The 12,245-nt window shown below is 42.1% G+C and overlaps 1 long non-coding RNA gene across 1 annotated transcript; it reads right to left on the bottom strand.

The window, feature by feature from the left end:
• Positions 1 to 3,378: 3,378 nt before the first annotated feature.
• LOC129531958 (uncharacterized) lies at positions 3,379 to 8,186 on the bottom strand. Its single transcript, XR_008677483.2, has 5 exons — positions 7,901 to 8,186; positions 7,392 to 7,614; positions 7,130 to 7,195; positions 4,803 to 4,947; positions 3,379 to 4,460 (listed from the first exon to the last, which is right to left on the bottom strand). It is a non-coding gene; the product is annotated as an uncharacterized lncRNA (long non-coding RNA).
• Positions 8,187 to 12,245: the final 4,059 nt, after the last annotated feature.

Raw genomic sequence — 12,245 nt, 5'->3', positions numbered from 1 at the left:
AGAACTTTCTAGGGCCTGGATGCTTAATACCAACTTTAAACTCATAAGAGACCACCATGTTTCAATGAAAGAGGCTAATGGAAAACAGATGCTGGGCCCACATTTGCACAATCCTGGAATGCCCAGCTCCTTCTCAGATCACCCCTCTGCTCTGTCAGTCATTTAGAAAACCAAAAGGCCTTTCCTGGCCTCCTTTCCACACCCAATCTGCCCACCCCAAAGGAAATCCTGATCAGAGGCCATGGGCCATGACCTCCTGGGGAATGTAGTAATCCCACCCAGCAGGTGATCTTTAAGGAACCTCCAGGCTTTGGTGCCTTGTGACTCCTGGGAAACCTGGGGTCTCTAGGACAGGAGGGTGAGTTCCAGAGAATTTTCCACAGCTCTGTAAGCAACCTTAATGTCCCTCAGCCATCTGCTTCGCCTGGGGTGGAGAAGGTGAGCAGTCCACAGGAGATGCAAGCAAATGGAAGAGGCAGCTGTGACATTGTGTATGTGGTTGGGGAGGAGGAATATAAAGTTTCTGCAAATATTTCAAGAAGGCTCCTAAGAGGAGATGGGAGCCTGGAAGTATTTTAAAGGATGGGGAGGAAGGCAGCTTGGTAGCTTTGAGATTCAAGGGGAGGCTCTCCACAGGCAAAACCAAACTGATTAGATGCCTAAGTGCTAGAGGTTGTGAACTCTGTACTGCCTCCGTGGGTGGTCTCTCTGTTGTGCAAATTACCCATTGACCCCGAGGAGAAAGCTGTGGGCTGTGCTGCCCAGGTTGCGGCTGCTGTTACTGCTTCCTTTAGTCCAGGGCAGGAGGCAGCCAAAGGCCTCAGCCTCACAAGGAGACCAGACAGAGCTGAAGAGGGAGAGGTGGTGATAGACTCTCAGAGGGCTGTGTCAGGTCCAGCAAGGCAGGCGTGCTGTCCACAAGCCTCCAACCTCCTCCCAGAGACCCTCCAGAACCAGCACTTTTCCCGCCAGATGTTTTGAATCTCCTTCCCCTTCCTAATTGAAGACAGCTTTCCTTTCTGCTTGAGAGGGAACGGGAGGAACATGCTCTGCAGCCCTTTCCCTCCTCTCCTCCCCTCTCCTTCCTCTGGAGTGGGAAAGCTCTTCATTTCCAAGCAAAAGGTGGGGTTACATGGCTCATCCAGCCCCTTCCCAGCAGAAAGCAGTTCTCAGAAAGAAGCCAGCCCCTTTTTCCTGGTAGGAGGAATGTGGTCTACATCTCCCCCACTTCACCTCTCTTCCCTACAGGCACTTACCTCAATACGATGGCAGCAAAGCCCCTTTCCACAGAGGAGCTGTATTTCCCAACAATCAGCAGGGAAGAATGCCTCAGTGCCCCAGATCAAACATCTTTCCCTGGAGAGCACTGTGGCCAGTTAGAGAAAGTATTCACGTTCCTCGCCAAACAGTACTGGGACCACCGCATTAGGAATAATCATAATTTAACTCCAGTTAGTCCCAAGGGCAACAAATTAGCATCAGAAATCCTTTCAAGATTCACCAATGGATCTGCACTGCATTTGCCAGCCCTGGTGTTTCTGTCAATGGAGTTTGAAATGCTGTAATTCTGGGAATCATGAGGCAAAGTGAAAGACCCTTGCAGAGCACTGTGGAGTCGCACCCTTCCATCTCATCAGTAACCTACATTTTTCAGACCACCCAAGTCTGAGAGTAAAAATAGGATCTCAAGAGCAAACACAAAATTTCTTCAGGAAAATACACTTCTGTTCTATAGAAATTTAAGCTCTCTCTCGAATTTCATTCAAGTACAGTCCTGGGTTTCTGTCTCCCGTGGTGTCTCCTGGGTAGCCTCAGAGGGTTTCTCACATGTGCTCTGCAAACTGCTCCTCTGGGCTGCCATGTGACATCTGCTGCATTTATCCCCTCCTGCCCTGGCACATTGGGGGTAATGACTCCCAGTCACTGCCGACACTGTGACTGGTGTCTGCTCAAGGCATTCAATTCCTGCCAGTGTCCACTGTCAACGTCGTTGATGTCAATGGTGGGGCATCCTCATCAATTACTACAGAAGATGCTGGCACCAATTCTCCAGATGACCTGCATACTAATATCCCAGGCCTTTTTGTTTTTACTTTGCTCTCTTGCTGGCACCGTAACATTGTAGTGACCAGCATCAAAAGTAAATAGAATCTTCCCTCTGCTCTAGAACCAGTGATCCCTGATGCTAACCTCACTCTGGGTTCCTCATATAACTAAATGCCTGGCAGACTGACACCATCAGTCCTTCACAGATGTCACATCTCTTCTGAATCCTAGCATCCAGAGAGTTCAAATTCAAGCTGAAACTGATTTATAATTGCTATGGCCTTGGTGGTTAAGAACTTGGGTTTGAATCCGGCTCCACCACTTATTATCTCTGAAACTTAGTGTCCTTATCTGTAAAATACAGATTTTATGAGGCTGTTTATGTTACAATAATTCCTATGTCACAGAGTTGTGTTAAAGGTAATGCATGCAATTTACTTAACCCCATTTTTAGATTACAGTCAGTAAATGTTGACTATTAAAATTATCACTACTTTATTTTTTTTCTTAAAGAAGAGGGAGCTGAGATCAAGAGGAGTGAGGTGACTTATCCAAGATCACACAGCCAGTGAGTGGCAAAGCCAAGACAACGTATCTCCAGGCATCTGATTCAGACTTCAGCCCTGTTGAATAACAGTGTGTTCCCACTGCTCCACAGGTGAGCTTCCACTTGAATTGTATTTGCTTGGTAGTTTTTAAAATTTAATATCATTGATGAGTCTCCAGCTGAGAGGACTTAGTGACAAATGTAATCGATTGACGAGTTTTTCCTGCATGCTGCACAGATAAAACCATTCACTGAGACCATGGTATTGCAGTAAAGAAAGAGTTTAATTAACACAAGGCTGGCCATAGAGAAGAATTGGAGTTTATCACTCAAGTCAGTCTCCCCAAGAGCTCAGAGGCTAGGCTTTTTATGGAAAATTTGGTGGGCAGGGAGCTAGGGAATGAGTGCTACTGATTGGTTAGGGATGAGATCACAGAAGTGCGAGGAAAACAGTCCTCATATGCTGAGTCCACCTCTGGGTGGAAGCCATAGGACTGGTTGAGTCATGAGTCTGGGAGGCATCAGTCAGTTGCCAGAATGCAAAAATCTGAAAAACAGCTCAAAAGACCAGCCTTAGGTTCTACAATAGTGATGTTATCCACAGGAGCAATTGAAGAAGTCACAACTCTGTGACATTTGGCCACATAACTCCTGAGCAGTAAGGAAGTATAGAAATGATGCCGCCATTTGAGCAGGATTCAGGTCCTTTCCATAATCCTAATCTTGTGGCTTTTCATTAGTCTTACAAAGGTGGTTTCAGAACCCAAAGAAGGAAGGGATCTGTTTTAGGGATAAAATATTATCATCCTTCCTTCAAAGTTAAACTATAAACTAAATTCCTCCCATGGTTAGCTTGGCCTATGGCTAGGAATGAGCAAGGGAAGCCAGCCCATGAGGCTACAAGCAAGATGGAGTTGGCCATGGTAGACTCCCTCTCATAATCTTTGCAAAGGCAGTTTCACAAACACAGCCAAAGGAAAAAAAAAAAAAAAAGGCAAGAGATGGTGAGAGTCAGACTGCAAATTTCAGCGAGGCAGTGGGAATTGTCCATTAGTTTTTTGATGATGGCCAGTGTCTTCAGCTCCTTGTTTTAAGTAGCAAGTTAAAAGACAAAGCATGGGTGATTGTTTCTTTATTTAAAGAGGCCAAACTTAAAACCTACAAAGGGAAAAGGATTTTGACACATCCAGATCTTAGAGCTGGAACTAGAACCTAGGTCTAATACCCATTTTAGTATGATCCAAATCTAGAATATTTTCCCAAAGTTTCAGAGTTAGCCCTTGAGAAGAGACACATTTTTCCACATCAGTCTCTTACAAGGTGGACTGGAAGAATAACCCAGGCTTATGAGGCTTCAGACCAAACACAGGATGCCAGAGGGTAGCCAGGAAGCCTTTACTCTTCAATCCTTCTTACTGTTGAATCTTAAGTGCCAAAGCCTTGAGAGGAAAAATGTTCTTCAGCAGCTGGTTTTACCTTTTAATAAAATAGGTAGTTGATTTTGTGGTGGTAATTTAAGAGAGGCTGGTTAATTCTCTGTACTAGCTAGCTATTGCTGCATAACAAATTTATCTAAAAATGAGTGGCTTTAAACAACAAACATTTATTATCTAAGTTTCTACGGGTCAGGATTTGAAAGCAGCTCTCAAATTCCAGTTGGGTAGTTCTGGCTTGGAGTTTTGTTTTGTTTTGTTTTTTTAATTAAAGTCAAGATGTCAGCTGAGACTGCAGTCATCTGAAGGCTTGACTGGGGCTGGGGGGTCTGCTTCCAAGATGGCTTCCTCAGATGGCCATAGGCAGGAAGCTGCTTCCTCAAGACATGGAAGCAAAGAGTCAGAAGAGATGCTGCTGTCCCCTGGAGGAGTTACTGAGAGAGAAATCAAGGAGGAAACTGTAATGCCTTTTATGATCTTGTCTCAGAAGCCACTCACTGTCATTTCTGCCACATTCTAATCTTTAGGAGCAAGTTACTAAGTTCAGTTCACACTTAAAGAAAGGAGAATTAAGTTCCACCTCTTGAGAAAAGAAATACCAAAGAATTTGTGAAGAACATATTAAAATTATCACCTGCTCTATCAACCTAACCTTTATTCATTTGTTAGAAATTACATCATTAGTGAACCCGAGAGCTAACAAAATAACTTATTTTCATATTCAGCCAATTTAAATTTAAATTTATGTTAAATGTAAATGTATGTATAGCACTGACCAGGAGTCGGAGGCTCAGGATCTATTTTACACTTTGCTTCTGGCACAGCCTTGGGCATGCCACTTCTCCTTCTGGGCCTCAGTTTCCTCTTCATTAAAATGAGGTGCCTGCCTTTTCAACAAATGGTCCTGGGAGAACTGGATATCTACATGCAAAAGAATGAAGTTGGACCCTTACCTGCACCATGTACAAAAAATTAACTCAAATGGATCAAAACCTAAATATAAGACCAAAGCTATACAACTCTTAGAAGACAACACAGGGTAAAAGCTTCATGACACTGGATTTGGCAGTGATTTCTTGGATATGACACTAAGGTTACAGGCAACAAAAGAAAAATAGACAAATGGAACTTCATGAAAAAAATTTTAAATTATTCATCAAAAGATAATATCAGCAAAGTAAAATGTCAACTAAAAGAATGAGAGAAAATGTTTGCAAGTCATATGTCTGATAACGGATTAATATCCAGAATATTTAGAGAGCTTCTAAATCTCAACAACAAAAAACATCCTGATTCCAAAGTGGGCAAAGAACCTGAATAGACATATCTTTAAATAAGATATACAAATGGTTAATAAGCACATGGAAAGATGCTCAACAGCACAAGTCATTAGGGAAATGCAAGTCAAATCCATCATGAGGTACCACCTTACATTTATTAGAGTGGCTACTATAAAAACAAAACAAAACAAAACCCAGAAAATAATAAGCATTAGCCAGGATGTGGAGAAATTGGAACCCTTGTGCATTGGTGGTGGGAATGTAAAGTTGTAGAGATGCTGTAGAAAACAGTGTGGCAATTCTACAAACAATTAAAGATAGAATTACCATATGATCCAGCATTTCCACTTCTGGACGTATACCAAAAGAACTAAAAATGGGGTCTTGGCCAGGCACCGTGGCTCACACCTGTAATCCCAGCACTATGGGAAGCCAAGGCGGGTGGATCACTTGAGGTCAGCAGTTCGAAAGCAGCCTGGCCAACATGGTGAAACCCCCTCTCTATAAGAAACACAAAATTTAGCCAGGCATGGTGGTACGTGCCTGTAATCCCAGCTACTCGGGAGGCTGAAGCAGGAGAATCACTTGAACCCAGGAGGCGAAGGTTGCAGTGAGCCGAGACTGCACCACTGCACTCCAGCCTGGGTGACACAGCAAGACTCAGTCTCAAAAACAAAATAAAATAAAATATAAAAATAAAAATGAAAGTGGAGTCTTGAAGAGATATTTGCACACCCTTGTTCATAGCAGCATTATTCACAATATCAACCCAAGTGTCCATGGACAGATGAATGGATAAGCAAAATGTGGTATATACATATAATGGAATATTATTGCCTTAAAAAGGAAGACAATTCTGACATGTGCTGCAACACGGATGAACCTTGAGGACAGTATGCTCAGAAAAATAAGCCAGTCACAAAAAGAAAAACAAGATTCCATTTATATAAGGTACTTAGAATAGTCAAAATCATAGAGATGGAAAGTAGAATGGTGATTGATTGGGGCTGGGATTAGTGGGGAATGGGTAGTTACTGTTTAATGGGTATAGTGTTTCAGCTTTACGAGATGAAAAGGGGTTATAAAGATGGATGGTGGTAATGGTTGCATAATATTGTGAATGTATGTAATGCCACAGAGCTGTACACTTGAAAATGATTATGATGGGAAATTTTATGTATATTTTACCACAATAAAAATAACTGGGAAAAAAGCCAACAAAATAAAGGTGCCTGGACTGAAAAATTTTTAATGTCCCTTCTGGCTCTGATATTCTCTCTTCTAACATTATTTATTCAATTTTAGGGTTTATAGTCCATTTCTGACAATCTCTATCTATCTATCTATCTATCTATCTATCTATCTATCTATCTATCTATCTATCTGTCTGTCTGTCTATCTATCATCTATCTAATCCATCTATCTATCTATCTATCTCTATATCTATATGCTTAACATGTTTTTGCATGTGTCTCTATGTTTCAAAAGCCTATTTAAATAAATCTTTCATGGCCTTTTAGTCTTTAGAGGGAAGGTGAGGCTGTTTATATTACAGGAACATATTTTATTTGCCCACAGCAGCCAGAGCACAGCATGCTATTACTATAAATGGGGCATGATAGTGTTTTGTTATGAAACGTCTTTTGATGTAGGACAGCTACAGCCCAATGACTTCCAAATATATTTCATCCTACTGTAAAAAATAAAATGACAGATCTTCTCATGGCCATGGGGTCTCTGCACACATTTCCAGGAACTTGAGGCCATTTACTAAATCCAAACAGATAAACATTGTTTTAATGGTGATAGATGTGTCCACTCACCTTTGAACAAGGCATGCCTCCTACTCCTAGCCTCTCATGTCTGAAGCCCAGCATGAAGCAGTTGGTCTGGGTAAAAAAGGAGGAACATACCTGAATATCTTCTTGAGACATAACACCAATCCTCCAAGTTGTTCCACAGACCACCCCGATTATTCCTTACCCCACCATCCCATTTGAAAAAAACCCATTAATCTGGTAGTCTCTTTATTTCCCCTCAAAGGCAGCTCAACTTTAGAACAAAATGCTTAGGGGGAAAAAATACCTTCATTTAAAAACAGCAATACTCTCAGTTTAGGAATTGAAGAAACTGAGATTATTGTTCCAAGTTCTTCCCTAGTCTCTGGGTCTTCCCTTGCAGTCCCTTTGTGCATATACATTTCACACAACTGTTCATGCAGGTCTGGAAGGGGGTCTTGCTGAGGATATTCATGGCAGTGGTGTTTGCAGTAGTAGCAGGAGTTAGAGTCAGGCAGCAAGCAACCCATCTGCAGGAAGTGGACAAGTAAAATGTGGTAAAAATATGCTATGGACACCATGCAATGATTAGAGGCATATCAGTTATCTATTGCTGTGTAACAAATTACTCCAAGTTTAACATCTTAAAATAACAATCATTTATTATATCATGGTCTCTATGGGCTAGGAGCCAGCATGGCGTAGCTGAGTCCTTTGGCTCAGGGTCTCTTACAATGCTGCAATCAAGTGTTGGCAAGAGCTATGGGTCCTCTCAAGTCTCTACTAGACTAGAATAGGATTTGCTTCCAAGCTCACCCACGAGGCTGTTGGCAGGATTCAATTCCTCACTGCTATTGGACTGAGGGCTTCAATTCCTTGCTGGCTGTTGGCTGGAAGCCTCTCTCCAGTCTTTGCTGTTAGGCTTTCTATAAGGTGGCTCTCAAAATTTCAGCTGGCTTCCACCAGAGCGAGCAAGGGAGGGCACAAGAGAAGAAGACAAAGGCTTTTTATAACTTAGTCTCAAAAGTAACATACTGTCACTTTTTGCCACATTCTGTTCACTAAGAGCAGGTCACTAGGTATAGTCCACAATCAAGGTAAGGTGATTGTACAGGGACATGGGTACCAACAGGGCACCATTATTGGGAGCCACCTTAAGAGCTGCCTACCACAAGAAACAACAGGTCAAAGGACTGTGCAGCATTAAACACAATACTTAACAGAAAAAGGCAACAGTTAGGGTGAAGTCTGCAGCAGAATACAATTTGTTTAAATTAAAATACACAGGAACAGTGTTATATGCTTTACAAAGATACAAACAAATTCAGAGTATAAAACAATCACATTGTAATGTTTGCCTGCTGGGCATGGAGAGCTGGTGGGGAAATGAGAATAAATAACCACATAAATCCAGAGAAGGGCCTTGTAGATACAGAATTAAATTGTGTACTATAAACTCAAGACCAAGTTCAACTCCTTGCACATGAGGTTCAAAAGAAAGGAAAAGTAAAGTAACAAAACACATACTCTGGATCTCTCAAACACTCAAGTTCCCATGGAAGGATCTTATCAAGATCGATGTCTGAGGGAGCTCCCCACCCAATGTCACACTGGATTAAAGTCATCTCAAAGTCTCAGAGATTCTTACTGAGTAAAAGTAGCATCCGTGTTAGTGTGGCATACCTTGGGGTCTGTAAGACAGCTCTAAGAATTCAATGTACATAAGACATATCCACTTGGTGACCAAGTGTCTCAGGACTAAAGGCTTTCCTGAATGTGGGACTTTCAATGCTAAAACTTGGATAATTTGGTCACCTTATTACCTGAGGAGTTTGTCTACAAATGCAAATTGAAGCATCCTCACAAGTGATTCTGATTCAGTTTGCCTGAGCAGGACCAGTAGTCTGCAGGCGAAGCAGAGCCAGAAGTCCTTCTAATATAGATGGTCCATGGACCACCCTTCTAGAATTCTCTGTTACAGAAAGACAGTTTTGAAAGCTACTTCTGGTAGCACCAAAGGTGACAGCCACTCTCAAGTCTGTAATCACAAATCTCATGCAGCCACCTGCTGCAGTATCACCATTACCTGTTGATAATCCCAGGGCTCTAGTTCACAGTTCATTGATTCTAGTATTTCTCTTCCACAGAAGGCAGACCTCAAGATCCAGGAGGCAAAGTTCAGGAAGGGGTCAAGACAGGAGTTTGAGAAGCAAGATTTTCCTGACTGGCTGTTAGAAGAAACCACATCCCACGGCTGGATTAGCCATCTCCAGAAAAATCTGGCGGAAGTTACCCACCCACACGACAATCTGAAGAATGTGCTTATAAGATTAAGGTGACCTCTAGGTCTTCAGGAAGCAGCTGCGTCAAATGTAATCTCTGTAAAATATTTTTCATATTTAGAAAATATAAAAGGTTACACAAGTACATTAACATGATAAAATAATGATGAGATAATGGCAAGGGTCTCTCAAATCTAGCTGGAGGAGGAGGGGAGTCCTGATGCTGACGTCGAGGGGAGGGGATTTTGAGAAGCTGCAGATATATTAGGTAGACATATCACCATTAAAAGGGTGTGTCGAACCATAAAAGTTTGTAAAATATTCTTAGTAACCAATCAATAGTCCTTGCTCTATTTTTATATTCACAGAGTAATCTTTTGATCTCCCATTATTCTTTGTTCTCTAAATACAGATTGAGTAACTTCTATGTGAGAGGTACAGTAAGAAATATTTGTATTTTGGTCTTAATTTTTTGTTGGATTTTAGGTTTTATGAAGGTAGACTCTAACTAGCAGAAGACGAATGCAAATAAAGCAGTATTTTGATGGTTTCAAAGAAGCCAGCTGTAGTGATAAGAGCAGTTATGGTTTTAGAGTCCTCCAGAAGCCAACTCGGAGACAAGAATCCAAGTAGTTTTGGGAAACGATCCCAGGAAATACATAAAAGAGAGTGGAGAGTAAGTTAGGGAAGGCAAAGGAGCTGACAGAAGGTATCTGCCAAGCCAATTACCGTTGCGGGCAACTGATGTTATGGCCTGCTGGGGAAGTCTGGGAGACAATAAGAGATTCTATGCTGTCCACACTCTAGAATAGGGTTCAGAGTTATTCCTAACAAGGAGTATTCATCCACTGACTCTCCATTGGTCATTGTCTGAGTGTCACTTCTTGGGAGACTGATTACATCTCAGACACTTCTGCTCTGCCCTGTATGAGAGCTGAGCATGCTATCTTGACTACACAGAGTCACGAATGTTTTCTATAAACAGGTTGAGAATGTAGAGACAAATACCAAGGGGATGTGGGCGGGCTAGCAACAGCATCTGCCATAATAGCTCACAGTTGCTGCATGCTTACAGGGTTCCACGGACTAGATTAAATGTATATTATCTCATTTAATATCTGATTAATATTCTTGATTTTCCAGATAAGGAAACAGATGTGAAGTGAAAAGAGACTTGTATATGATCTCACAGTCAGCACATGGTGTGGCTGGGATTTGAACCTTGACAGCTGGGTTTTATCCAAGATTTTAGCCACTATACTCTACTGGCCCCTTGAAGAGTTTGTATCTAGGTGAGGGAATAGAAAGAGATTTCAAGATGTGGGTGTAAAAAGCAGCTGTTTCATGAAATATGAACCAGATTTCAGTTTGGGATTCAGTACTGGTATAGAAGTGCAGACATGCAACGAAGTTCAAGATTATAAAGGGTCCTGTTTGGCTAAAATATAAATCATAGGTAGTGGAGGATATTGGAGAGGATTCTAAATGCCCAGTTAAGAAGCTCACGCACAGTGGGCTTGACTCTAAGGAACTGTTGAGGCTTTTTAAGCAATGACATGATAGAAGATGGGCTTGAATAACATTAAAGAGTGTTAATAACATAAACCATATTATTATAAAATAACATTCAACAGGAAGCCATGAATTGGTTGGATTGATCAAAAAAGAGGGAAAGATGAAAGAGCATGTGAGAATTCAAGAGTTTCAGGACACTTGTCTCAGAGACCCGGAGTTACTCTGGCATGATAGGACGGCTAAGAAGAGCTGCTTCCAGACCAGGTCATGGGTATAGAGTGCTCAGGAACTCTAGTCCCAGATATCAGGGTCTTTAATGGAATACAACAGAGAAAAGGACCAGAGTGGCTAGCTTGGACTTAGGTATGGCTGGACTTTCTAGTTCTACTTCAGCTTATAGTCCTAAGATTTGCTACTCTAAAGAGAATTTAATCTGTTCGCCCAGCATTGATCAGACTCCAAATGAACCGATGGAATTCCTTTTACTAAAAAAAAAAAAAAAAGGCTGGACACCGTGGATCATGCCTGTAATCCCAGCACTTTGGGAGGCCAAGGCAGGTGGATCACAAGGCCAGGAGTTCAAAACCATCCTGGCCAACATGGTGAAACCCCATCTCTACTGAAGATACAAAAAATTAGTTGGGTGTCATGCCGCATACCTGTAATCCCAGCTACTTGGGAGGCTGAGGCAGGAGAATCACTTGATCCCGGGAGGCAGAGGTTGTAGTTAGCCAAGATCATGCCATTGCACTCCAGTCTGGGTGACAGGGCGAGACTCCATCTCAAAAAAAAAAAAAAGTGAATGATAGTTTGATGACTCAGTCAAAGGTGGCTTGACAGATACCTTTTTTTTTTCTTTGAGATGGAATCTCGCTTTGTCACCAGGCTGGAGTGCAGTGGTGTAATCTCAGCTCACTGCAACATCTGACTCCCTGGTTCAAGCGATTCTCCGGCCTCAGCCTCCCGAGTAGCTGGGATTACAGGCACGTGCCACCATGCCCAGGTAATTTTTGTATTTTTGGTAGAGATGGAGTTTCACCACATTGGCCAGGATGGTCTTGATCTCCTGACCTTGTGCCTCCCAAAGTGCTGAGATTACAGGCATGAGCCACTGCACCCAGCCTCCTTTGCCTTCCCTAACTTACTCTCCGCTCTCTTTTATGTAGAGCAATGCATTAGTGACATTCATATTGCTGATGAGCCTGAAATACTTACATTGATGGCTGGTTGGTGTATTGTTTTCCTGGAAAGAGACAGTTCTTTTTCTTCTTTTGCTAGGTGGTTCTTTCTATTCTGGAACCTTAAATGCACACCTAGTCCAAGATTCCATATTTACCTTCTCTCTGGACATTTAATCATAACCC

This window comes from Gorilla gorilla, chromosome 11, assembly GCF_029281585.2.
Source record: "Gorilla gorilla gorilla isolate KB3781 chromosome 11, NHGRI_mGorGor1-v2.1_pri, whole genome shotgun sequence".
Lineage (NCBI taxonomy): Eukaryota > Metazoa > Chordata > Mammalia > Primates > Hominidae > Gorilla > Gorilla gorilla.
The sequence above is the reverse complement of the archived record's forward strand: the minus strand, read 5'-3'. Positions and strand labels throughout refer to the sequence as shown.